Genomic DNA, 26,706 nt, shown 5'->3' on the forward strand with positions numbered 1-26,706 from the left:
TGGAAAACATATTCAAGAGAGATAATTTAAATTATTTTGCACTACCTGAATATCATGTTTTTAAAAAGTGCCTAGACAACATCTTTCAAGAAATTATCAAAAAAATTGTCCTAATATCCTAGAACCAGAGAGTAAAACAGAAATTCAATGAATATACTGATCACCTCCTAAAAGAAATCCCAATATGGAGACTGACAGGAATATTATAGCGAAATTTTCAGTCCCTAGGTCAACAAGAAAATAAAGCAAGTAGGCAGAAAGAAACAATTCACATATTATGAAGCCACAGTCAGGATAGCACAAGATTTATCAGATTTGTTCTACATTAAAAGACCAAGAGACTTGGAATATGATATTTCAGAGGGCAAATGAGGTATGATCACAACCAAGAATCACTTATCCATAAAAAATGAGTATAATCTTGTGGGGGAATAAATGCATATTCAATGAGATACAAGCATGAATTGAAAATTTGACTTTCAAATATAAGACTCAAGAGAATAAAATGGTAATCAGGAGAGGAAATCATAATAGAATTATTCACAATGTGATGAAAGGCTGAAAATTTAACTTCTCATTTCTCCTCAATTTCTATATCCAAACCATTAACAAGTCCCAAATATACCTACAATCATTTAATATTTTCAAAATCAATTTGAGGGGTGCCATTCAACCAACCCGCATTTCAAATGATTAGAGGCTATCTCTCCCATTCTGATCTCTTTTGAGAAAAACAAATTTTAAGGAAAGAACACAAAAGGCTATTTTTTCTATTCATTTGCCTTCATCATTCAACTACATCCTTCTCTTACTATACATAAATTCTGTCAAGGAAATACCTAATTATAAGCATTCTGACCAATATGAGAATTGTGGTTTCTACCTATTTCATTTTCTATTTTGCTATTGTTGAATTCCTGTTCACCTTAAACTCATTATGAACTTAGCCTTGCAAACAACATTCACACAGAACCATACCACTGTTCATATTTTAATAGGTGCCCTTCTTTCCACCATTGCATATCTATTTCAATATTTATCTCTTAGATGTGGCTATCACATGTTGATTCATTTATTCATCTATCTATCAATTTATCTTTCTGTCTGTCTGTCTGGCAAGCTGCCAGACTCAAGTATTTGCCTGTTCATCAATCTTAATCTCTTTAGATGTCATTCCCTATTCTTCCTCTACAGAAATACTTCTATTTTAATTAATATTTTTATTATTGTAGTTGTTGTTGTTGTTATTGATATTGTTGACTTTGGTGCTAAGTTTGTCAAATCCCTTGGAGTACGACAAGAACTATATAATTTTAGTTCATTGAAGTCCATCCATTTTCAGATGGACTACATTGTGAAAAGATATATAATTTAAAAAGGTTTGATTTTTTGGATGTGATTCAGTAGTGACTTTCATACTACAGTAATATTTTCTTCAAAAATAAATTCTTATATGAAATATTTTCTTCTCTGAAAGTTTTTACTTGTTTTTACTTCAGATAATCTCTATTTTAGCAATCCATAAATAAACACTTTGACTGAATCTGGTTCTGAATAGTATTTCAATTTTTTTGTTTCTTTCAACTTTTGGCAGATGGAATTACCATTTTTACAAAAAATTATCACCTGTTTTACTTTAACAAATAAGCATATAGTTGATATTTCAGATTGCTTCATGCCACTCTTAACTAGTTATTCAATAAAAGTTTATTAAGTGGTAATAGTTTGCCAAACACTATACAAAGAGTTTTAAATACAAGAAAAAGCTATGAAGAGTCAGCTCTTGAGGAGCTTAAAATCTAATTGAGCATAAATATATGCAAATACACATTTACAAGCAAGTTACATACAATAAAAAGGAAATAATTAATAGAGGGAAATCTAGGATTAAAATGGACTGGCAAATATTTTTTTTAAATAAAAAGCAGGAGTTTAGCTTGAACTTGACTGAAATTAAGGAGGCCAGGAGATACAGATGAAGAAGAAAACATTATATGAATTAAGAAAAGCTAGCAAGAATGTTCACAGTAAAAGGGTGGAATATCTTGTTCCAGGAAGAGCAAGGGGATCGGTGTCATCAGATCAAAATATACCTAAGGGGAGTGAAAAATCCAAAGACTTAAAAAGTAGTGGGTGAAGATTGTCACAGGTTTTGAAGTTCATAGATAGAATCTGAGAAATTAATCTTGGAACTGATCTAGAGTTACTGCAGTTCATTGAGTAGGAGGTGACATGTTCTCATTTTCACTTTACACAAGTTTCTTAGGAGGCTGAATGTAAGATGGACTGAAGTGGTGAGATTTATGACAAGTACACTCACAAACAGACAATTACAATTATGCTAGTATAGCATGCTGAATGTTTATATCAGGGAAAGTAGAGAAAAAATGCACAAGATATGTCAACAAGGCAAAATTGTTTGACCTTGCAATACAATGGATATGAAGGCTGAGAGTAAGAAGCATTGAATGATACCTAAGTTGCAAGCCTGGGAGACTGTCAGGGTGATGTTGACCTGTAATGTAACATGGAAATTTGGAAGCATGATTGAAATAAAAAAATACATTTAGTTTTGCGTATAATGAGTATAAGAAATGTATATGTCAGGGAATGAAGCCATGATGGCAGAGAGAAACGAGCAAGTTGTGTAAGCTATCCTAATTTCCCTTAAGAACAACATTAAATGAAGGCTTCATACACAATCTGGAGAGACAGAACCTTAAAAAGGAGTAAAATGATTTTCCAGCTTCAGATAAATTAGAGGAACGATACCAAATATGAGTCTCCCTTCCTTAAAGCAGGAATGCAGGCAAGCGAAGTGTAGCACAGCCTCACAGTCTTGTGCAGCTCAATGCAGATAATGTCTGGACAAACCAGTGGGAGGCTCTTAACCACAGCAAAGAACAGAAACTGAGACCAGAGCAGAGAGCAGGCCAGTTTTGACGCAGTAGTCAATGACTATAGTAATCCACTTTTCAATAAACCCAAAGACTACAGTTTCTGGGCTGAGAAATTACTATTTGACAAAAACTGGTAGGAAAACTGGAAAATAGTGTGGCAGAAAATGGGCATACACCAGCTTCTTACCAGGTATACCAAGATAAAGTCAAAATTGGCACTTGATTTAGACATAAACACTGTAAGTAAATTACCAGAGCAAGGAATAGTTTATCTGTCGGATTTATGGAGAAGGGAAGAAAGTATGGCTAAACAAGAAACTGAAATCATTATGAAAATGCAAAATGGATTTTGCTTACATTGCCTTAAAAGTTTTGCACAAAAAAGCCAATGTAATTATGATTAGAATGGAAACAGTTTTCATGATCAATGTCTCTGATAAAGACTTCATTTCCTAAAATATATAGAAAACTGAGTCAAATCTGTAAGACTACAACACCATTCTAAAGTGATAAATTTTCAAAGGATATGAATAGACAGTTTTCAGATGAAGAAATTAAAACTATCTATAGTCATATGAAAAATGCTTTAAATAACTATTGATTAGAGAAATGTAAATCAAAACAACTCTGAGGTACCCTAGCTATCAGATTGTTTAACATGGCAAAACAGGATAATGATAAAAGTTGGAGAAGTGGGAATATGATAACACTAATGTATTGTTGGTGGAGATGTGAACTGATCCAAATGTTCTGGAGAGCAATTTGATCTATGTCTCAAGAGTTACAAAATTTTGCATACCCTTTGACCCAACAATACTATTCCTAGGTCTGTATTGCACAGAGATCATAAATATGGTGAAAAGAACCACATGTACAAAATTATTTAAAGCAGATTTTTTTTGCTGTCAAGAATTGGAAGTTGAGCAGATGCCCATCAATGGGGGAACAGCTGAATAAGTTGTGGTATTGAATGTAATGTGATTCTGTTTTGTTCTAACAAATAATGCACAGGTAGACTTCAGAAAAACCTGGAAAGATTATATAAACATATTCTGAGTGAAGTGATCAGAACCAGAAGAACATTTTACACAGTAATAACATTGTGTGATAACTAACTTTGATAGATTTAGATTTTCTCAGCAATGTATGTATCTAAGACAACTCCAAAAGACTCATGATGGAATATAATACTATCTCCATTCTGATAACGAACTTTGGAGTCTGAATGCAAATGGACAGCACATTGCTTGCTCTCTCTCTCTGTCTCTCTCTCTTTCTGTGTGTGTGTGTGTGTATGTGTGTGTGTGTGTGTGTGTGCTTTGTTTTGTTTCTTTTCTTCTTTCTAGCGAATCCCCCCGCGGGTTCTAATTCTTCTTTACAATATGACTAATGAGAAAATATGTTTAATATGAGTGTATTGTATTAGAGACATTATATCATATTGTACGTAGTATTGGAGAGGGGGAGAAAACTTATGAATTCAAACCTTATGGAAGTGAATATTGAAAAGTAAAAATAAGTTATACAATTTGAAAGATTGAAGTAAGGAGGAAAGAAGCGTAAAAAAAATGTGGTCATTCACTGAGTTTCTCTTTTCTCCTCTTCATTTTAATTAGACAACTTAAACAACACCAATATCTATTCTTTTAATGTAGTATTGGATACACCAATAACCATTCTTCTTGGCAAGACCTAATAGTTTACACGCATGGTACAACTGATCCAGTTATGTCTTCTCTAGGAGATTGTGTCTGTTTTCATCTTCATCATGTCACTTCTCTTCAATTTGTCCCAATAGGCAGACTCCTTTTCTGTTGCCTACAAACAGGATATCTCCTCAAACCTTAAAAAAACAAAGAAACAAACTTACTTGACAAGACCATGCCTTCAAATTATCCTCCTGTAACTTTTCCCCTTATCTTGGTTGGACTTCTTGAGAACGATGACTGGGCTGCTCTATATGTTCTCCACTTGCTTTCTTCTAAACCCTCTGCAATATACTTTCATTTTTATTGAAATGATTTCATATTTCTCAAATTTAATAGTCTTTGCTTAATTCTAACTGTGCACGACCTCCGCAACACTTAATATTATTACTCAGTTTCTCACCCTTATAGCTCATCTTCTCTCTATTTTTATGACACTGTTCTTGCCATGTTCTCCTCCTGACCATCAGAGAGATGATCAAATGTAAATTACAGATCTCAATTTAATCTTACAAAAAACTACATATAATTGACTTTTGGTCATGTATGGAATAAGACTTTTTAGGTGTGTACCTATTTTAAACATTGAAAAACATCCTTTTAAATGAGTAATGCACTCAGGCATAACAAATTCATAAACACATGTATAAATGAAGAAAGAGTAATTTACCAGTGATCATGTAGTAAAGTATAATCAGTAATGGGAATGAGAACAAATACATATATAAAGGTTAGATAGCGTAGGTATTCGGAATAATTTAGGAATATTTAGTAGAAATAATAAATATATGTTAAAGGAAATGGCATACCTCCCAGAATGTGTATAACGCAACTAAATCTTTTTTGAGCTATATTTCTATCTCCCAACCCCTGCATTTAAAAAAAAAATGAGAAAGAAAAGGCTAAGTAGTTAAGCAGGTAGCTAATATAAACTATAAACAAGAAGGCTCTGAACTGAGTCACTTGCAAAGGGTTTTTGATTTGAAGAAATTTACAAATTTTAAATTGGATGGAGATTCTCAGGAATTTTCAAATACTTATTTAGAGTGAGTTCTGGTCAGCCATAACCCCTATGTTTCCTAGGAAAGTACAATTGAAAAGGGAGCAGGAGAATTAAGATTAAAAATATTAGTTGTCTCAGGGTAGCTCTGGTTTTGTGTACTAGAGACCAAAGCACCATGGAATCTCTCTTTAAAGATGAAATGTTCATTTACATCTTGTTTCATAGAAAATTAGGTGCATTTTTTTTTGAGTTGAGACTATGCTTCTTCTTCAAAAATGTATTTATTCATTTTTAGCTTTCAAAATTCATTTCCAAAAGATTTTCAGTTCCAAATTTTCTCCCCATCTCTTCCCTCCCCCACCCCAAAACCCCATTCATTCGGATTGCCCCTTTCCCCACTCTGCCCTGCCTTCTATCACACCCCTCCCTTCCCTTATCCTCATCTTCTCTCTTTTCTCTTAGGGCAAGACAGATTTCTGACCCTCATTACCTGTATTTCTTATTTCCCAATTGCATGCAAAAGCAATTCTTATCATTCATTCCTTAAACTTTGAGCTGCAACTTCTTTCCCTTACTGCCCCCCTTCCGTAGCCACTAAGAAGGCAAGCAATTCAATAAAGGCTATATATGTGTAGTTTTGTAAAAGCTTCCATAATAGTCATGTTCTGAAAGACTAACTATATTTCTCTCTATTCCTTCCTACCCCACAATTATTCTATTCTCTCTTTAGACCTTGTCCCTCCTCTAAAGCTTTTTCTTCTAATTGATCCCTCCTCCTATTTGCCTTCCCTTCCATCATCCCCGGATCCCACTTCTCCCCTTCTCCCTTACTTTCCTGTAGTGTAAGGTAGATTTTCATAACAAATTGAGTATACATTTTGTTCCCTCTTTAAGTCAAATGTGATAAGAGTGAGATGCACTTTTCCCCTCTCATCTCCTCCCTTTTCTCCTCCATTGAAAGAGCTTTTTCTTACCCCTTTAATGTGAGATTATTTGCCCCATTCCACTTCTCCCTTTCTTCTCCCAGTATATTCCTCTTTAGCCCCCTAATTTTATTTCTTTAGATATAATCCCTTCCTATTCATCTCACCCTGTGCCCTCTGTATATACATATATGTACACATATATATGTACACACACACACACACACACACACACACACACACACATATATATATATATATATATATATATATATATATATATATATATATATATATATATATATATATATACACATATTGAATGTAGCACCTTAAGATCATAACCTTTTGAAATTTTTAATAGTTCAACCAGAAATTATATCATTTGACCTCTGAAGTCTGGCCACCTCTATCTGACATTGTCACCTTATAAACCTTAAAACTGCACCTGAATACAAGATTTAAATAACCTTTATTAAATAACAGCCTATCACATTAGGATTCTTATGAAGGTAGTTTGCAGAAACAGTAACATATTTTTTGCATCTTGTATGTACCTACAGAAAACGGGCGTTATCTTCTGTAGAGAACCTTGAGGGATTTGAAAGAGCCCCTTATCAAGATTTCTCCTCCTCCAAGTGAGAATAATAGCTGACTTAAGAAGTTAAGTGATACATTGTTCTCACGTGCTCTTCCTTGATTTCGGGTGTTGAAGTTCCAGGAAACAAAGCCCCTGCTATAGCATTCTGATATAGAGTCCTTGAATCTTTCCTTTCTACTTATCACAATCTGCTCTACTTCATGCTTCAATTGCTACCTTTATAGTTTTTTATTATTTAAGCATCCTGATCCCATGATTTTTTGGCTCAGTATGTCCGGAATAAACTCAGCTTGTTCAGACTGCTGTGCCCCGACTGTCTTTTCATCCTCACTCTGTAAGCCCTGTAACCGCCCCGGAACTTCCGAACTGCACTGCCAGCAGCAAATTTCCTTTTCTCATGACTTGATTAGCCTCCATAAAAATAATGCATATCACTTCACATGTTTTTTTTGAAAAGTGGATGAAGATAACAGTAAACATTTTGGTTTAGAAGCTAATGTATTTCCTGTCTATGGCTCTTTTAAGAAAGTAGTAGAGAAATGAAGGTCACTGACATTCTCAGAGCCCTTGGGAACATTTTGTTAACAGACTTGTTTTAAGGACGTCTGAGGACTTAAAAGCAAAAAATCCAGAACTACATTGTTAAAGAGTTTAACATGTTATCTATTTTGTGAACCATTATTAATGATTATTTTTATTACATTTTTGCGTAATCAATAAGGCCATTAGCCTTTCTTTTCGAGGAGGATAATTTCCCCAGAATTGTTGATCCAATAATACCTTAATTTTTTGTTTGTAAATTAATCCTTCACAACTCAATGTGAAATAAAGACAGACTCATATATGTATGTGTTTGAAAATCTGTGGCTCTCTGTATTCTCTGATTTCTATCTTTTTACTTTTGCTATTGCTTTCAGTAAATGGATTTATTTGCTACTTCTAAAGTATGTTCATTGTAAAACTGGCATGGAGTAAGAAAGAGGTCAGATCTTTGATCTAGAACTTGGGACTCCTTTTCTCCATAAATAAATAGAGAATGGGAGTTTCACATGAACCAAAAAAGTACATCCACTAGAATAACACTATTTTAGGGAGTTTATGCATGTAATTCTACCCCAGTAGAATTACCAGTAGAAAGTACCCCACTTTCTGAAAAAAAAAAAAAACAATAGTGACCCAGCTTCTGACTTCAACCTCATACTTATCATCCTGGCAGGAATTAAAGTGTTCTTGGCAAAACGTTTAGAGAGGAACTGTTAGAGAAATATATTCTTGCCTCACTGGGAGTCACATTTGACACCACCCTTTGCTACAAACTTTTTCAGAAAATAGTGGCAGATAGAAAGTTTTAGTTAGCATTACGTGAGAGGATGCATTCAGTCTAGGCTATAAACGAAAATTTGTGAATAAACACAAACTTTTTGCCAATTCAAAACCTTATCTCTTTAACACCAATACTCTCCCAGGGATGTGCCTTCATGTAATCATGAGACATTACTATATGGCAGTAGAGGTGGGTGGGCCAGCAGAGATTTCAGGCTTAGAAATGAGACAAAGTAGCAAGTTACTAAGAAAATTTAATGTGAGAAAGTACATAAAAGTCATTATCAGTGCAAAGTATGTCAGTAGTATTGACAGTGTAAAGAAACAATTTATTGGTCACTGGAAAAGGAACTTACAATTTATAGCAAAAAATATTTGAATTAATGTTTATATATGATTGTTAACCTATGATTCTTACTATCTGTTAGCTCAAATAATATTGTCATACACAACTGATTCCAGGGTTAGTGAGCATCCCAAGAGAACAGGTTGTGCAGAGGCATAGAATCAGGAGATAGAAAGTCAAATATATGGAATATTCAGTAGCTCATGAAGATAGAGGGACCCAGGAGCAATAAACAGATATTTTATTACTACCACATATTTGCTTGAGAATTACATGAGGTTATGTATGTAAAACATTTTGCAAATCTTCAAGTGCTACAAAAATATTAACTTTTTCTATGTGATTACCAAAATGATCATTTCTGTATCACTGTTTCTTATTACTGTCAGAATATATTTCCATTGACATTTATCTGGACATTTATTTATTCTGGAACTTTGCTTAAAGATATTGTGATTTTATATTGTCTACAAAGTTTAATTATTTCATCTGAATTTCAAAGCTGTACACAATCTGGCATCAATTTACCTTTGTACCTTTATCCCATACTCTTTATGTCAAGTAATCAATTTCCACACCAAATTCACGTCTTCTCACATCTATGACTGAAAATATGCACTAAACTTTTCTGCTTTTATGGGTTTTCTTTTCATATTCTCTCTGATATGTATCTATGCTTCCTTATCCTTTAAAATGCAACTCAAATGTTACTTTCTTTCTGGCAGTTTCTGTATTTTTGTCATTCCCTTACTAGGCCATCATATCTGATATATGAAAAGGTTATCACTATTTTTTTTTTAAATTTCAGTTGCATTGATTTTTTCACATTAGTCAAAATACAAATTGGGAAGTTCAAAATTAGCCACAGTTGCCACAGTTTTTAAATCATCAAAGTCAGTATTATAACACAAAACTTATACCCACAATGTGTCAGTGATCTATAATCACCAGGATTAATATTAAATTAAAAACACTTCTAAACCTATTGAATCCTTGTTTCCACAAAAAAAGTTCGGATAGACAATTTCATTACATTTATATTCTATTTCTTAGAAGTGTACATTTGTAATTTCGAGACATCTGAAATGTAAAATCTGAGAGAATTATTTCTCTCTAAATGTTATTTATAATCGGTGCCTTAAGGATAATGATGACTTCTAAATATATGCATATGTATTTATATTTATATAATATATATGTATATATATATATATATATTTCCAATAGCAAGAGATAATCTAAGCTATAAAAATAATAATTAAGGATATACCTAATTGAAATGAGAAAGATAAAATCTTTTGAGAATATATTCATATGATGAATGAAAACATCAGTGTAATTATAATTTATTATAAATCACATAGGATTTTCATGAGAAATATTTGCTTTATTGTAAATTAGTTATCCTTACAGATAGGAAAGTTATTTGAATTCATTTTGCATGCTTTTAGTCACAAATTTTTCATTACATAGCTTAAAAAGAACAACACTAAGCACTTCTGTTATAAGTACATTCAGGTTATTGCCTCACATCTGTTAGTATTTCAGCAAGGAGTTACTATGAATCACTGACTTCTAAAATATACAGAGTACATATAATTTATTTTTAGAAATATATTGGGATCACTGATAGTTTCCTAAAATAGAGAACATGTTTGTGTGAGATTGCTAAGGAGACATCTGTCACATAACGTGCTTCAAGTACTCTTCAAAACTAAATCAACAACACTTGCTAATGAACAGTTAGTTTAGGCTACCAGTTGAAAGTGGGAAATTTCACAATAAATATCTTTTCATGGCAAGGGAAACATGGAAGAATTAAACATTTCATGCAAATTCTGTTGCTGAGGTATATTCCAAATGATTAGGCAAAAAAAAAAAGACACATATGGAGGGTTCATATATTGTATGTCTTTAAATATGAGCCAACTTTGAATTCAAGTTAGTTTTAAATTTTGTTTTGTTTTTATCATAGTCATTAAAGTATCCTTGAAACTTTCATTGATACAGAAAATGATCTTATATATCAAAAGTGCCTTCTTTGTTCTTCATTTTTATCATATATTATTTTACATTATAAAATTTATTTTACAAATATTCATTAACTAATTAGTGGTGATAACATTCTGCTTACCTCTCTTTTAAGGACCATAAAATCAGATAATGTCTTATCCAACATCCTTCCCCAAACATATGATTTTTTATCTAAATTACATTTTTGATTGTTTTTAATTTGATAAGATGAATGGACTTGAATTTTGAACTGCTGAAGTAAATCTAGGACTGCTGATATTTGAATACAGGTTGTGGAAAAGGTGATAATAATGCAACTAAGTCTTAGAGGAGCAACCTATTGGGGTTTGGACCCAAGATGGTCAAGAAAAGGTAAGGACTTGTCTGAGTTCTCCCAGATTTCCCCGAAACAATTTTATATAAACATCATAATGAATTCTGGAGTAGAATAAAACACAAAATGATGGAGAGAAATAATTTCATTTTTTGCCAAAGGCAGCTTAGAAGGTTCGAAGGAAAAGTCTCTTGCACCAGGTTGAGAGTTATGTGTAGTCCAGTGAAGGCAGCATCATTATAGGCAATGTCACAGGAAACCAGCATCAGTTCTTGGGGAGACTGAATAAGCAGCAGCAGCAGATCATAAATGGCAAGCCAGTCAGACAAGTAATCTAGCAATGGGCATAAGAATCTCTTGTATTACCCATATTCATATGTGGATCACGATCCTGACTTGTTGTCCCAGAATAAGGAGCACTGACACACCAGAGCTTGTGGCCACTGGAAACCTGGATCATGGTTACAGTTCAAGGGCAAAAGAGAATGCTTGCAGACCCTCAGTAAACACATCTCTCTTTGTAACATACCACCTTGGAAGTAATGAAAGCTTTCAGACCCCCAGAACTAGTTTTATAAACAGTTGTATTAAAAAAGAAAACTCTGAAGTTTGGAGCAGTGTCATCTTCACCTTGGGAGCAGAGTCTATTTTTTCTTTCATCACAATGTAAACATGACATATAAGCCTTAGTAATGAATATTGTATTTACTTGAATTCCAATCTGATGAATGAATACAGCGAAGCTGTATGTCTTTGATGAAAAGCTTATAGTCACATAGTTCCAAAGTTTCTGTGTAGTATTTAAATCCAGTCTGCTCCTCATTCCAGATTCAGTACTCTTCCCACCATACCATTTTCCTCTCCAATAACATTTCTGATAATATTATATCACTCCATGATAAAACAGTAATTTTGTTTAGTACATTATATGCACTACTTTAATTCATGGTGTGATATTTGTTAGCTCATACTTGGAGATAAGTTGCAGTAATTTGCAGAAATCTTTCAGTTCATATTAGTGAATATCAGTACTGACTGTAGTAGTACAAGTGTTAGATAGGACACCCACAGACAAAGGCATTTTAAAGGAAGTTAAGAACAAGTAGAATGTGAGAAGTATATTCAAACGAGAAGCTGATTAAACATATTTTGTTAATGAAACTCAAACATTCATAATTTTGAAAACTTCCCATACATTTTAAAAATGGTGGTATCTCAGTTTCTTGCTATATGTATAATAGCTGTTCCTTTTGCTCCCAAGAACAACAATGTTCCAATATAATTTCAAATATTGTCTTGTTTCTTATTATGTATCAGGGTTAAAATGGGTATAATTAGGTGGCTCAGTGGATAGAGAGTTGGGCCAGGTGTCAAAAAGAACTAAGTTAAAATATGATCTTATATCCTAATTTAGAGACCCTGGGCAAGTCACTTAAACATTCTGTCTCAGCTTCCTCACCTGAAAGAAGGTGAAAATAAAAACACCTATCTCTTAACTTTATCATGAAATTAAAATGAGAAAATATGTATAAAGTCCTTTGAAAGCGTTAAAATGCAGCATAAATACTGTCATCATCGTTGTCATCATCATTATTGTTGTTGTTAAAAGGTTGAACAATGAAGCACTGTCAGAATCCTGTACAAGTGAGAGACATCCTTTCTGAGCAGAGTTTTCAAGACAGATTTGTATTGTTCTAAATCAATTTTTCTTTTAAAAATCAATAAATAATTGAATCAACATGATTTCATATTGCCTATATCTTTCATTAATGTGATTATAAAGATATATTCTGCTTGAGAAAAAAATCACTAGAGCCTGTAATTTTCCTTCTTGTGATTTCAAGGAGATGCTCTTTTGTCTACATTTACCGTTCTCATTAAAGTGTTACAGAAAATGAAGCAGCATATTGGTGAGCATCCGTACTACTTTGTTCACTTTTTGTTTACTATTGTTAGTAAAATGCTAACTTACATTCTTTATTTTTATCTTGCATATATGCAAAGATATTTTTATCTTGCATATATGCAAAATTGTAGATAACCAAAATTAAAGAGCAAAATATGTATCATCTGTAAATTAATTATATGATATTGCTGTTCATATGAACTTATTTTTTATTTGTATTGCAAAAGTTGCAGAAAAATAATAAAATTAAGTCCCTCCTTCAGTACCACAGAGACTGTAAGTAATGACGTACACATTGCCTATCATTTGTAACCTCTCACCCCCTGCCAATACCAGCAAGATAAATTAACAAAACTTTCTATGAGCATTAAAACTAATCAAAAAGGAAAATCAGAAATGACAATACTATTTTAGAGCATATATTCTGATCTCTGCTGCAAAAGACTTAATCATGAACTGATGTATTTGCTGTGCTTTATAAAAGCATTGCTTTAACACTGAAAAAACAAACAAACCAAAAACCCTTAGAAATTCTCTAGCCCAGTTCATCATGTTGTACTTGAAGAAATCGAAGCTGAAATATGCCAGTGATTTTACCAACATCACATGGTTGCTGCCCTTCAGTCTGGAAGAGGACAAATATGACATTATTATGCTAGACTCAAGTTAGAGTGCATCCAGTTATGGCCGATCAGTCGATATGAAGCCAAAAGGCTCTATCATAGGTCAGATACATAAAAGTCATTGAGAACATTTGGGGTGGATTTTCTAAATTCGAACATCTCACATTTTTTTGGAGCTACTGTAATTCTGTTTTGATCATAGAGCACTGCAGCTTTTCTGATACTGGCACACCATGTGCTGTGGTACTGTGCCCCTGTCTCCCATGTCAAGTAATCAATAAGATGGTCCTTGAGAATGTACTTGTCTTACTTTTCCTGACCATCATGTGAATACTTACCCCTTGTGAGTTATCCATAAGAGAGTCTATGTTATTTGTTTGTGGATCTCATCAAACCCTGTCATGCTGTCAGTAATGATGGCTTATGGAAAATTACATCAAAATTTGGTTGTCCAGAGAAGTTCATCAGCACTGAATGTCAATTTCCTGATGGCAAGCTTGCCCAGGTTCTGGATAATGGATGATGATCTTGTGCTTTTCCAGTCCCCAGTGGAGTTAAAAAAAGTTTCTTGGGGATGGGGGGTGGAACCAAGATGGCAGAGTAAAAGGATGGGTATGATCTAGCTCTTCCCCCAGAGCCTTTAAAATATTTGTAAAAAAGACTCTAAACAACTACTAGAGCAGTAGAAGCCACAAAACGAGAGAATGAAACAAATTTCCAAACCAAGGCAACCTGGAAGGGTGACAGGAAAAGTCCATTGCACTGGGCTTGGAGTGGAGTGGGTTGTGTAGCATGGACAGAACAGGAGCAGGCCTGGGTGCTAAATCACAGGTAGCTGCTGTGCTTCCCAGATTTCTCCATCCGCTAATGCCAAGAACAGCTTCAAAGGTAAGTAAGAAAGCTCTTTCACCTAAGTGAGAGAAGAGCATTACTTGGCCCCAGCCTTGGCTCCAGGGTGGCAGGGGTCACTTTCAGAATCCTAAGCCTAAAAACTCTGGGGGAGTCGAGCAGCTGCTCAGCTTCTCAGTCCTCAGTGGGGGTCCTGGGGAGAGGAGGAGGGCTGGTGTGGAGGAACTGGTGACAGATGTGGAAATAGAATCATACACGCAGTTCCAGGGCAGAATAGTGCGGTTTTGGTTATACAGAGACAAGAGCAAAGACCAGGAGAGGAGTAAACTCTTCTCATATGATTGTGTCACCTTGGAGGAAATGAGGACTTACAGGTCTCCAGAGATATCTCAGAGCACAGCTCCACAAAACCTCTGAAACATGGGGTAGTATGCCCTCCACTTGACAATGGACAAATGAATCAAGTAACTGACTGGGAAATTGCAGAAAAAGTTGGAAAAATGAAGAGGATAGAAGCCACTTCCTTGGTGAAAAGATACTTTCTTCCGTCTTTTCAGATGAGGAATGGCAAAATATACGATCAGAAGAAGAGGGCAGAGAAAAGGCTTGTACATCAAAGCCTCCAAAAAAAAAAAATCAAAGTGGTCTTAGGCCGTGGAAGACCTCAAAAAGGATTTTGCAATTCAAGTAAGAGAGGTCGAGGAAATAGAGGCAAGAGAAATGATAGTGATGCAAGAAAATCATGAAAAGAAAGCCAACAGCTTGCCAAAGCACTCTCAAAAAATGTTGGATGAAATAATACTTTTAAAAATAGACTAACACACATGGTAAAAGGGGTCCAAAAATCCAATGAGGAGAAGAATACTTTAAAAAACAGAACTTTTCCAAATGGAAAAGGAGATTCCAAAGCTCACTGAAGAAAATAGTTCTTTACCAGTTGGAATGGAGCAGGTGGAAGGTTATGACTTTTTGAGAAAGCAAAACATTATAAAACAAAACTAAAAGATTGAAAAAAGTAGAAGACAATGTGAAATATCTAATTGGAAAAACAACTAACCTAGAAAATAGATCCAGGAGAGATAATTTAAAAATTCTTGATTTACCTGAAAACCATGGTCAAAAAAAGGAGCCTAGACATCATCTTCCAAGAAAATGCTGAGGAAAACTGCTCTGACATTCTAGAACAACAGGGTAAAATAGAAATGGGAAGAATTCACCTATCATCTCCTGAAAGAGATCCCAAAAGGAAAACTGAGAATACTGTAGCTAAATTCGAGAGAATCCATGTCAAGAAGAAAATATTACAAGCAGCCAAAAAAAAAACAAAAACAAACCCCAAAAACAAAAAAAAACAAAAACAAAAAACCAAACAAAGCAAAACCATACAAGCATTGTTTGAATCAATGCAATCAGGATAACGCAGGATGTAGGAGCTACTACACTAAGGGATACAAGGGCTTGTAACGTGATATTCCAGAATTCAAGGGAAAGAGGACTAAAACCAAGAGTCACCTACCCTGCCAAACTGAATATAATACTTCAATCAAAAAAGGTAATTTCAATAAAATAAAAGAATTCCAAGTATTCTTACTGAAAAGAACAGAAGTGAATAGAAAACTTGTGTTTCAAATACAATAATCCAGAGAAACATGTAAAGGGAAACAGGAAAAAGAAGCCTTAAGGAATTCATTAAAATTGAAGTCTTACATTCCTACCGGGAAAGAGGTACCTTTTTTAGCATTAGGGTAGTTAGAGGGAATGAATATATGTGTGTGTGTATATATATATATATATATGTACATATGTGTGTGTATGTGTGTGTGTGTATATATATATATGTATATATATATATGTACATATGTGTGTGTGTATGTGTGTGTGTGTATATACATATATATGTATATATATGTTTATATGTATAAATTTGTATGTGTATGTGCCTATTTTTGCCTACGTATGTATCTATGTGGATACATATGTATGTATGTGTGTATAGACATGTATAGACATGTATATGTATTTATCTATGCAAGTGTGTACGTGAGTATGTATCTGTGTAAAAATATTTATTGAATTGCAATGAATTTACTTCAGTATTGGCATTTCTAACCTGAGTATTAATACCTACCTTTATTTATTTACAATTTGGTTAATAATAGGATGTTATAAAAACTTGCTTTCTGTTTGAAATAAAATGTGTTCTTTCTGTTCCCTTCTTTCTAGTTATGTTTTCCTATTGGAATTGGAAAAAATAACGAAAAAGAATGAATGGCATTTCCAGGTTGCCAATGTTACATGCAAAAACTTTATCTCTTGACATGCATTTATTTTCTGATAAGTACATTTCTAATACTAAGCTAAAATTACAAAAAGAAACATTTATTCCCTAGGTGTATTTATTTTCTCAATCTGGTGCATTATTTTCCGACCTCACTTCATTTGATTTTCAAATGTTAGGTAACAGCTGGTAGAAAGGTTTTCATATTTTGCTTGCATAGTCCATAATTCATGCCTTTATCTATAACCTAAAACTTTGTGTTTTAATCTGTTATTTTGGAAAAATAAAACTTGAACCATAAAAAATATAGGTCTTGCAAATTAAGATCAATAGACTGTGAACAGACCTCTGATCATTTTTTAAAACTATGTTTAAATTATCAAGATGCAATGGCACATTTTATTTTCATGAAGATATAAACAACAGACTCCAAAACTCATTAACTGCAACTTTCCAAAAACAATAATATTTTAAAAGTTACCAACATAGAAAAAAATATAAACTGTGCACTTTCACTAAAATCACTAAAGCAAAACAACATGATGTGCAAATTCAAAAATTATTTCTAGAAATAGAAGAGGTCAAAAAATTATATACTAAACAAAAAATTGGCAAATTGATTTTCTCTCTGTTTTTATTTTGAGATGTTTTTATAGCTTTTCTAAATAGCAAAAATAAGTTCAGATCTGTTTGGAACATCAATAAATTTCTTTGAATTTCAGAGATTAAGAATGTATAAGCATGTTTATAAGCGTATATGTATACACAGACACATATAGATAGATATTGTGCGTATATACCTGTAAAGATATACTATTTAAATATAATAAAGACCTAAAAATACTCTGGAGAACTTTAAAAAAATTATAATGAAACTTGACCAAAATCACGAACTAAGCTATAATCAGTTACAGTATAATATAACATAATCAGTTGGATATAACCATGATACACTTATGCACACACAAGTAACATTAAGAAAAATAATTTTAGTGCACCTTGATATTTAAAAAAAAAAAAGCTTTTAAATCTCCAAACTGCATTTACCTAAAGTTTTACAGATGTGGTAGAGATTACAATCTTCTGGGAATGTGATGAGGTACACGTTGCTACCATTGTCATGTCAGTTAATATTACTGAGAAGTTATTCAGCGAGCATTCAGAGAATACATTTATATTCTAAATTTTACAAAAGTACCTATTTTCTTCACTTTTACAATATTCTAAAGGAGATTTAATATAAAACAATTACAAGCTAGTAACTTGTAACAGAAATGTTTTTTGCCTGATATGGACCAAAACTGAGATAATAAAAGTAATAATTATAGCACATCATATCTATTTTATGTCAAATTCCTTTTCTCCTTTTGACCTCATAGCTCATTTCCCATGGAGCATCATTTAATATGTCCTTTGATAGATGAGAAAAATTAATATCAATATAATCAAGTGATATCCACAATTGTACAGGATATGTATTAGATAGAATTAAAATTTATCTTTTCATAAATGTAAGAAAAACACTTTGTCTAATATGTTGTGCTTCTCTTTATGAGAAAAAAGTCCCAAACATCAATAGGGGTTCAGCTGAGACAATATAATATAGTTATGGTTGACTCTGTCATCCTGGTTATATGAGTTCTGTAATGAGTTGGAAGAAAGGGTCTAGAAGTAACTTTGTATTAGAAATTAGAAATCAGTAAGTAGTAGTAAGTCAATGAAGCAAGGTACTGAAAAACAGGGATATGTGTAAGATTAAAATGAATAACATGAAGGTCAAGACTTAAAAAAAAAACAAACAAAATGGAACTAGAATAATAGTGACGGACTGGGAAAGCATAAAAGGAAAGAGTAGCTGAAAGTCATAATAAAGACAAATAACACATTATGGAGGAGTAAGATGGGGGGAAAACAGACATAAGGATAAAAAGTCCTGGTTCAAAGAAGGTGACATTTCTGGATCATGTTCGTCAAGCAATTATTGGTGAAACTAATATTTTGACAATCTTTTTACCTTGCTGACATGGAATAATAGTATATGTTATTGACTAAAGAAGTTCATGAACTGATAACATCAGAGTATTCATATTTATGCATAAATATATATACACCTATATTATGTTTTATATAAAACAGATATCTTAATATGGAAACATGAGTGTATATGTATGTATATGAGTAAACACACATATATGTAATACTTGTAGTAACCATCTCTCCCTCATGGGTTCCCTGCAATTGTCACCTGAGTTTCAAGGTAGTCTGGTGGTCCACATCAACTTGGCACAATACCTCAAGAAGACCTGTTTATTTATTTTTCAGTTTCCTTACATCACATAGAAGATACAACTAGATTAGTTCAAATCAAAGTCTCACAAAGAAACAATAGTGCTCTGCCAAGATTTGCTATATACATTAATCATATAAGCTAAGGAATAATAATAAAGTTCATACATGTACAGAGGTCATAATATCTTATAAATAAAGTTAAGTGGAAAGTTGACTGTGCATATGTATCACATATAAAGTCAAATAAAAGAGGTAGAAGAAAACTGGGCAAAGAAATGAGAGGTATACAGGAGTCAATAACTTGGAAAAGGAAGGAGAAAAATTTACTATAAAAACCAAGTCCTTAAAGGGTAGAATTGGTCAAATGGAAAAGGAGGGCCAAAAATTCACTGAAGAGACAAACTCCTTAAAAGTAAAGTAGGTCAAATGGAAAAGGAAGTACAAAATCTAATAGAAGAAAATAATTTGTTAAAAAATAGAATTGGACAAGTGGAGGATAATGATTTTATGAGATATCAGGTATCAGTCAAACAGAACAAAAGAATGAAAAAATAGAATAAAATATAAAATGCCTCACTGGTAAAACAAGTGACCTGAAAAATACATCCAAGAGAGTCAATTTAAAAATTATTGGTGGACCTTGTAGTTTCTACATCAAAAGATCAGAGGGCTTGGAATAAGATGTTCTGTAAGGCAAAAGAGCTTGGATTAAAAGTAAGGATCAAGTACCCAGCATAACTGAATACAGCTTTTCAGGGAAGGAGATGAATATTAAATGAAATATGGGACTTCCAAACCTTCCTGATGAAAAGATAATATCTCAAAAGAAAATTTGAACTTTAAATATAAGATTCAAAAGAGGCATAAAAAGACAAACAGGAAAGAAAATAATAACATCTTATTAAAAAGGTCAAACAGTTTACATTCATGCAAGTGAAGATAATACTTGTAACGCTTGAGAACTGCATTGCTATTACACCATTTTAAAAAGGTATACATAGACAGAGGGCATGGTTATAAGTTGACTTTGATGGGATGATAAAAAAAAAATAATTCAGTGGTGAAAAGGGATTGTACTGAGAGAAGAGGAAAGCAGGTGGCAGAAAAATTACATCTTATGAAAAGACACAAAAACCTTCTATAGTAAAGGGAAAACAGGGAGGGAAACGAGCATTGATTGAATCTTGCTTTCATCATAGTAGGCTCAAAGAGAGAATAATATAACCTTTTAGGTACATAATGTTAACTTACTTTATAAGAAGTAGGAGGGGAAAGGGAAGAAAAAGGAAGGGGTAGAGAGGATGAGGGTTGATAGAAGAGAGGGCAGACTGAGGGAGGAAATGGTCAAAAATAAAACTCTAGTGAGAAGAGAAAGGGAGAAAGGAGAGAGAAAATCATAAATTGGGGTAAAACAGAATGGAGAGAAAGACAGTAATCATAACTATGAATATTAATGTCATGAACTCTGTCACAAAATACAAGTGGGCAGCAGATTTCATTAAGCACACTAATTCTTCAGCATCTTGTTTACAAGAAACACATTTGAAGTAGAGGGATACATACAGGTTAAATGTAAGAGGGCAGAGCAGATTATATTATGCTTCAGCTGAAGTAAAAAAAAAAAAAAAAGCAGGGGTAGCAATTCTGATCTCAGACAAAGTAAAAAGACAAACTAAATCTAATTAAGAGATAAGGAAGGAAACTATATCCTGTATCATTGATAAAACTGTGCAAACTATTTGACCCAGCAATACTACCCACATGTACAAAAATATTTATAGCAACTCTTTCTCTGGTGGCAAATTATTGAAAATTGAGGGGATATCCATAAATTGGGGAAAAGTTGAACAAATTTTGGCATATGATTGTAATGGAATACTAATATTATATAATAAATTATGAGCACACAGATTTCAGAAAAACCTGGAAAGGCTTACATGAACTGATGTTGAGTGAAATGAGCAGAATCAGGAGAACATTGTACACAGTCACAGCCACACTGTGTGATGACTGACCTTGATGGATTTAACTCTTCTCAGCAAAACAAGAATCTAAGATAGCTCCAAAAGACCCATGATGGAAAATGCTATCCACATCCAGAAAATGAACTTTGGAGACTGCATGCAGATGGAGGAATACTATTTGTTCTCCTTTTCTTTTGTTGTTTTACTTCTTCTTTCTAATGGTTCCTCCCATTAATTCTAATTCTTCTTTGTTGGGATTGGAAGTTCAAATCCGTGTCCAACAGGGACAGGAGAGCAGATATCCTGGGTGTTTTTGGGGAACACCCAGAAGGGGCTGTGAAAGAAGCGAGTCCCGAATCCTAGATTCGGAAGGAGAGAAAGAGTGATAGAAGCTTCCCACACCCCTGGGAAAAGGGCAGAGATCGATTGCCAGTAATAAAGCCAGAGGAACAGGAGGTCTGGGCTGAGACACTTCACAGGGAATGCAGGGAGGCGGGGGTCACAATAGAGTTAAACAACCTCCGAGAATTTTGTAAGGAAGGGCCGGATAGGCCAGGGCGGGATTGGAAAGAGAGTGGAAGAGGAGAGAGGGGAGGGAAGGACCTTGGCGAGCAGAAAGACGAGCAGAAAGTTAAGGAGCATAAAGAAAAAATAGGTTCGGAGCTTCATCTAGCAGATAGGACCTGCCTTAGCGGTCGCTCAGTACCCCGGCACTGGAAGCTCAAAGAAAGCCAAAGACCAGTGTGGGGAATAGGAGGGTGCCAAAATACCTTAGAGACAATGCACCCAGTAAAGTGGGAGGCAGAGGATCGCCAAGGGACCGTATGGCCATTGGTGATTCCAGGACTTAGTTTTAACATCTGGGGCAGAGACATTATGAGCCGTCTCGGGATGAAGCTATCAAATTTTTAGTAAGGGCCATTGCTGTTGCTCTGGAATCCCCACCCTTGAATTGGAAGTCAGACACCCCGATTTGGGTGGAGCAATGGCCCCTGACTCCAGAAAACCTCCAGGCACTACAACTACTGGTTAAGGAGCAATCAGCACCCTGGAATGCTCCTGTGTATGTTATAAAGAAAAAATCCGGGAAATTCAGGTTCCTTACAGATGTTAATCAAGCATTTGTAAGTACCTGGCAGCAGCTATACCAAAATAAACAGCCACTATGCATTCTTATCAATTTTACCTTAAAGGCGATCCTCGCTAAACAAAGAAGGGGAAAAGGTCGCCTAATACAATCAGAGCTTGATACAGCTGTCTCAAAAGGCTCACATACTACTCCAGATATGAGACATTTTAAGATACTAATATGGGGTCGAGGGTATGTTTGTGTCTCCACAGGAAAAGGTCATGCGTGGATTCCCATTAGAAGGATCCGTAGGTGGGAACCGATGTCAGAGACGGCGGAGATGCAGGAGGCGGAGACCCCGGAGAGCCCGGAGACGCCGGAGAAGGATCATGCACCACCTGAGTCTGCTGCTGACAGCTTTAACTTTATTGCCCAGAGAGAAAGCAGCCCTCGTCACAACTGCAGACACTGCCGCTGACAGCCTTCAATCTAGGCATCCTTTTTTCGCCAGCTGAATGAGGACTTTGATATCACAGACTCAGACATTTGGGGGGGGGGGAGGAGGTGACCAATTTTCCACCTGTATAGATCCATTTGCAAGATTAAGGGGGGTGGTGATGTGTAAGGCGCCAACACCAGCTGCTCCTCTTAAAAAATGCTTTGGGATTAGTTGATTGCACTTCCCCTGTTGTAACTCAGCCATTTAGTTTCATCTTTGTTTTATTTGATGCCTCCCTTTGTCAGTTGTGCTAGCTGCAGATTTCTGTGTGAATGAGTCTTGTTGTAGGGTACTCATATGCTAAAGGCCTTCCTAATCCACTCAGCCTCCAGCCACTGTTTGCTCTAGAGCCAGGTGCGCTCCGCGCATAACAAAGAAGGGGAGATGTTGGGATTGGAAGTTCAAATCCGTGTGGACGGTCTCAGGCAGGTAAAAGTGGGACTTCTAAATCTTAGAGTCTTACGAGGCCCTCCATGAACAGCGGGGATTCGAGAAGGTCAGACTGAGCTAGCTCGGCTAGCTCGGGTATTTCCGCCTCTCCCCGGGAGATACGTGATGGGTGGAGTCTCCCTGCCCTCGAGGTCGTCCCGGATCTGGGCACACTATTGTTATCTAACAGCACGGTATTCAGATGCAAACTGTGCGGCTGAAGGTTAAGTAGGATTGAGGAAGCCTGAAAGCTCTCTTAGCACGTGAGGAGCCAAGAGGACAGTAGGCTCCGCTTCTCTTCTTTCCTCTCTCCCCTCCCCCTCTCTCCCGGCTTGTACTTCTACTTCCAATCCCTTAAGATCCTAGCCTCCTTAGGAAATCTCCCCCTCTTCCTCCTAAGGAAGACCACCCTGCCCTTGTAACCGAAACCCTGAAATAAAGCTCAACCCTTGTTCGACTCTGGAACGTCCTTTCTCTCATATGAGCATCCGGTTTTGGCCAACCGAAGACTTCGGAGGTGAGGTAAGAAGACTCGGGTAGCCCACACAGGCCTCTAGGCCTGGCATTCTTTATATTATGATGTGAAAATCTGTTTAAATTGAATCAGATTGCATGCCATCTTGGGGAGGAGGGAAGTTCTACTGAGGGTGAAAATTCAAATGTCAAAATCTTCTGGAATTGAATGTTGAAAACTAAAACATTAATGAATTATATTAAAAATGTTCCTTGGTTACACTTGTCATAGTATTGGAAATATAATGGTAGTCATACCCCAATTCACCACTGGATTTTATTCCTGTCAGTAACCCTCAGCCTGATTTAGTCCATCTTCCAATACACTTTTAATGGTGTAAGTTCTGCCAGTACTTCAGCTTCTTGGAACCACAGGCTAGAGTTGGGATTTAGGGGTATTCACTAAGGACTTTCCCCAATTAAAAAAAAACAAAACAAAACAACCTGGTTACAAAGAAAGACAACAGATAATCTTTACTCTCAATGCGTTCAAAGTTTAATTATGGAAGCAACATGAAAACAATTATGCACCAACATGATATATTCAGGAAAAATAGAGATAAAAAATAGAAAGAAGATACTAGAATTAAAATGAATTAGGAATGACTTTTTGTTAAAGAGACTTTTAGCTGAGACTTAAAGGAAATCAGAAAAGATATATTTTTGAGATAACTAGATCATGGTAAATGTTCTGGTACCACTTGAAATCTGAGCCCATTCCTATTTATGGATACTTCATCTCATCCTAGAGAGGGTTGACAGGAGAGGAACAGTGATATGTGTGTTGTGTATATATGTGTATTTTATCTATGGATTTTTACGTATGAATTTACAGAAATCAGCGCTGGTTATTGTCCTCAATTTACAAATAAAGGTCTGATAATCACATAATTGTGGCAAAACTCAAACAAAGTTATCTTTTATAAATGACATTTTCAGATAGAGGACAGTAGGAAAGCTAATGGAAGACAGTAGGAATGGTAAAGAAGTAAAAGGCTAAGACTGAGATAAATTTCAACAAATGTTAGTAGTTGGTTATCTTATATTACATCATGCTAAACCATTCTAGATAATCAAATTTAAGGGTCAGAAAATTGAAAGAAAGAAATTGAAATGTAAAAGTAGATCCATTTCTTGTTTTGTACCTGAAACATTACATATCTTTGAGAGGGTATGGGATCATAAGCATTTCATTGCATATGAAAAGGACAGGAAAGAAGAAGGGCCTTGAGGCTTGTTTCACAGTTATTCATTTGGGAAATGTGGATGGTTTTCATAAGCTAGTATAATATTTCTCACTGAAGTAACTTAACTTTCAACTGAGAAAATTTAGCCAATTGAAAAAATTTAATCCACTCCCACTTCATATATGGGAGATGAGAAATCTGATAGCCAAAGACTTGAGGAAATAGAATTTAATATAAATAAATTAAACAAATCTGATGATTGTAAGACTCACTTATTCCCTCTCACTTTTGCCCTCTTCCCCTCCATTGCACAAGTTCTTTTTTGCCTTTTTCATGTGAGATGATTTTGAACATTATATGTTTCCCTTTCTCTTTCTCCCAGCACATTACTCTCAACACTTAGTTTTATATTTATGTGTCCTTCATATTCAGTTCACTCTGTGCCTTCTGTCTATATATATGCATACATATATGCGTACATGCATACACTCATTGTGTGTGTGTATAAATACCCTAATACTGAAAAAGGTCCCATGATCTAGAAATATCATGTTTCCATGTAGGAAAATAAGCAGTTCAACATTAATGATTCCCTTACAACTTCTATTTTATGTTTACCTTTTCATGTTTCTTGTATTTGAAAGTCAAATTTTCTGCTCCGTTGTGGTCTTTTCAAAAATAAGGTTTGGAAGTTCACTATTTCATTGACTTTGCATTTTTTGCCCTGGAGTATTATGTTCAGTTTTGCTGAGTTGGTGGTATTTGGTTTAAATCCTATCTCCTTTGACATCTGGAATATCATATTCCAAGTCCTCTGATCCCTTTGTGTAGAAGATGCTAAATCATGTGTTATCCCATTTGTGTTTCCACAATACTTTTATTTTTATTTCTGGCTCCTAGTAATTTTTTCTCCTTGACCTGGTATAGCACCAATGTGATATCCACAGTGCCCATGGCACCTATTAATATGAGGGATAACTCTAAGTCACAAAATACAAGAGAGTCTCTACATGGAAGACAAAACCATAATATTTATTCAGAAAGAAAGAAATCCATCCCAGTAACCAAGAAGTCCATACACATTATCAGGCCTTCCCACAAACAAACACTCACAATCTTAGATGCAGCTTCCTCTGTCCTCAGCTCTGATTGCTGTATGACTAACTTCCTCTCATCTCTACTCTAGCTCTGTCTCTTTCTACTCTACCCTCTCAGTATACTCCCAGCCGAGACTCCATGTGGCTTATATTTCTATGTGACCCTGGCAGATTACATGGGCCTATTAATGAATGGGAAAGATCTTCCCATTAAAAGCAAAAATTACATTAACAATAAGAAAAAAACCTTTATTATCGTACTCCTGGGAACTCTGGAATTTGACTACAATAACTCCTCGGAGTTTTCCTTTTGGGCTGTGATTGCTCTCAGGAATAACTTCATCTCAGCTCTCCTCTAGCTGAGCCTCTCCCTGTTCTACCCTTCCTATTTCACCCATTCAGGAAACCCTAACCCTAAACTCCTTCCAACACAAGCCCCACATGACTCAGACTCACGAAACTTAGGCTGTCATGTGACCCAGGCAGGTCATATGGGTCTATTAATGAATATGAAAGCTCTCTACATTTAAATTGCCATTACAGAGAAGTATGCAATCAATAGTATGACATAAGACAATTCAAATAACGTGTCAAAGGGATGAAATCATATACGTGTTGAAAGGAAATTTCATAAAATATTATTATAAATATAGGAAGGGAAAATTAAATGAAAATATGTCAGAATAGAATGTATTTAGTTATAAGTAAGACAATCATTTTTGGAAAGTTTACGCAAGATGTATGTCAAGCTGTCCAAAATAAAATTATAATCATACAAACTTCAGTAATTTCCATAAAGAAGAAAAGGCCTAAAGCCTTAAAGTGATATGCAAACAGAAAAAGCTTATCAGTCA

The sequence above is a fragment of the Notamacropus eugenii genome, chromosome 4 (assembly GCF_028372415.1).
Source record: "Notamacropus eugenii isolate mMacEug1 chromosome 4, mMacEug1.pri_v2, whole genome shotgun sequence".
NCBI classification, from domain to species: Eukaryota; Metazoa; Chordata; class Mammalia; order Diprotodontia; family Macropodidae; genus Notamacropus; species Notamacropus eugenii.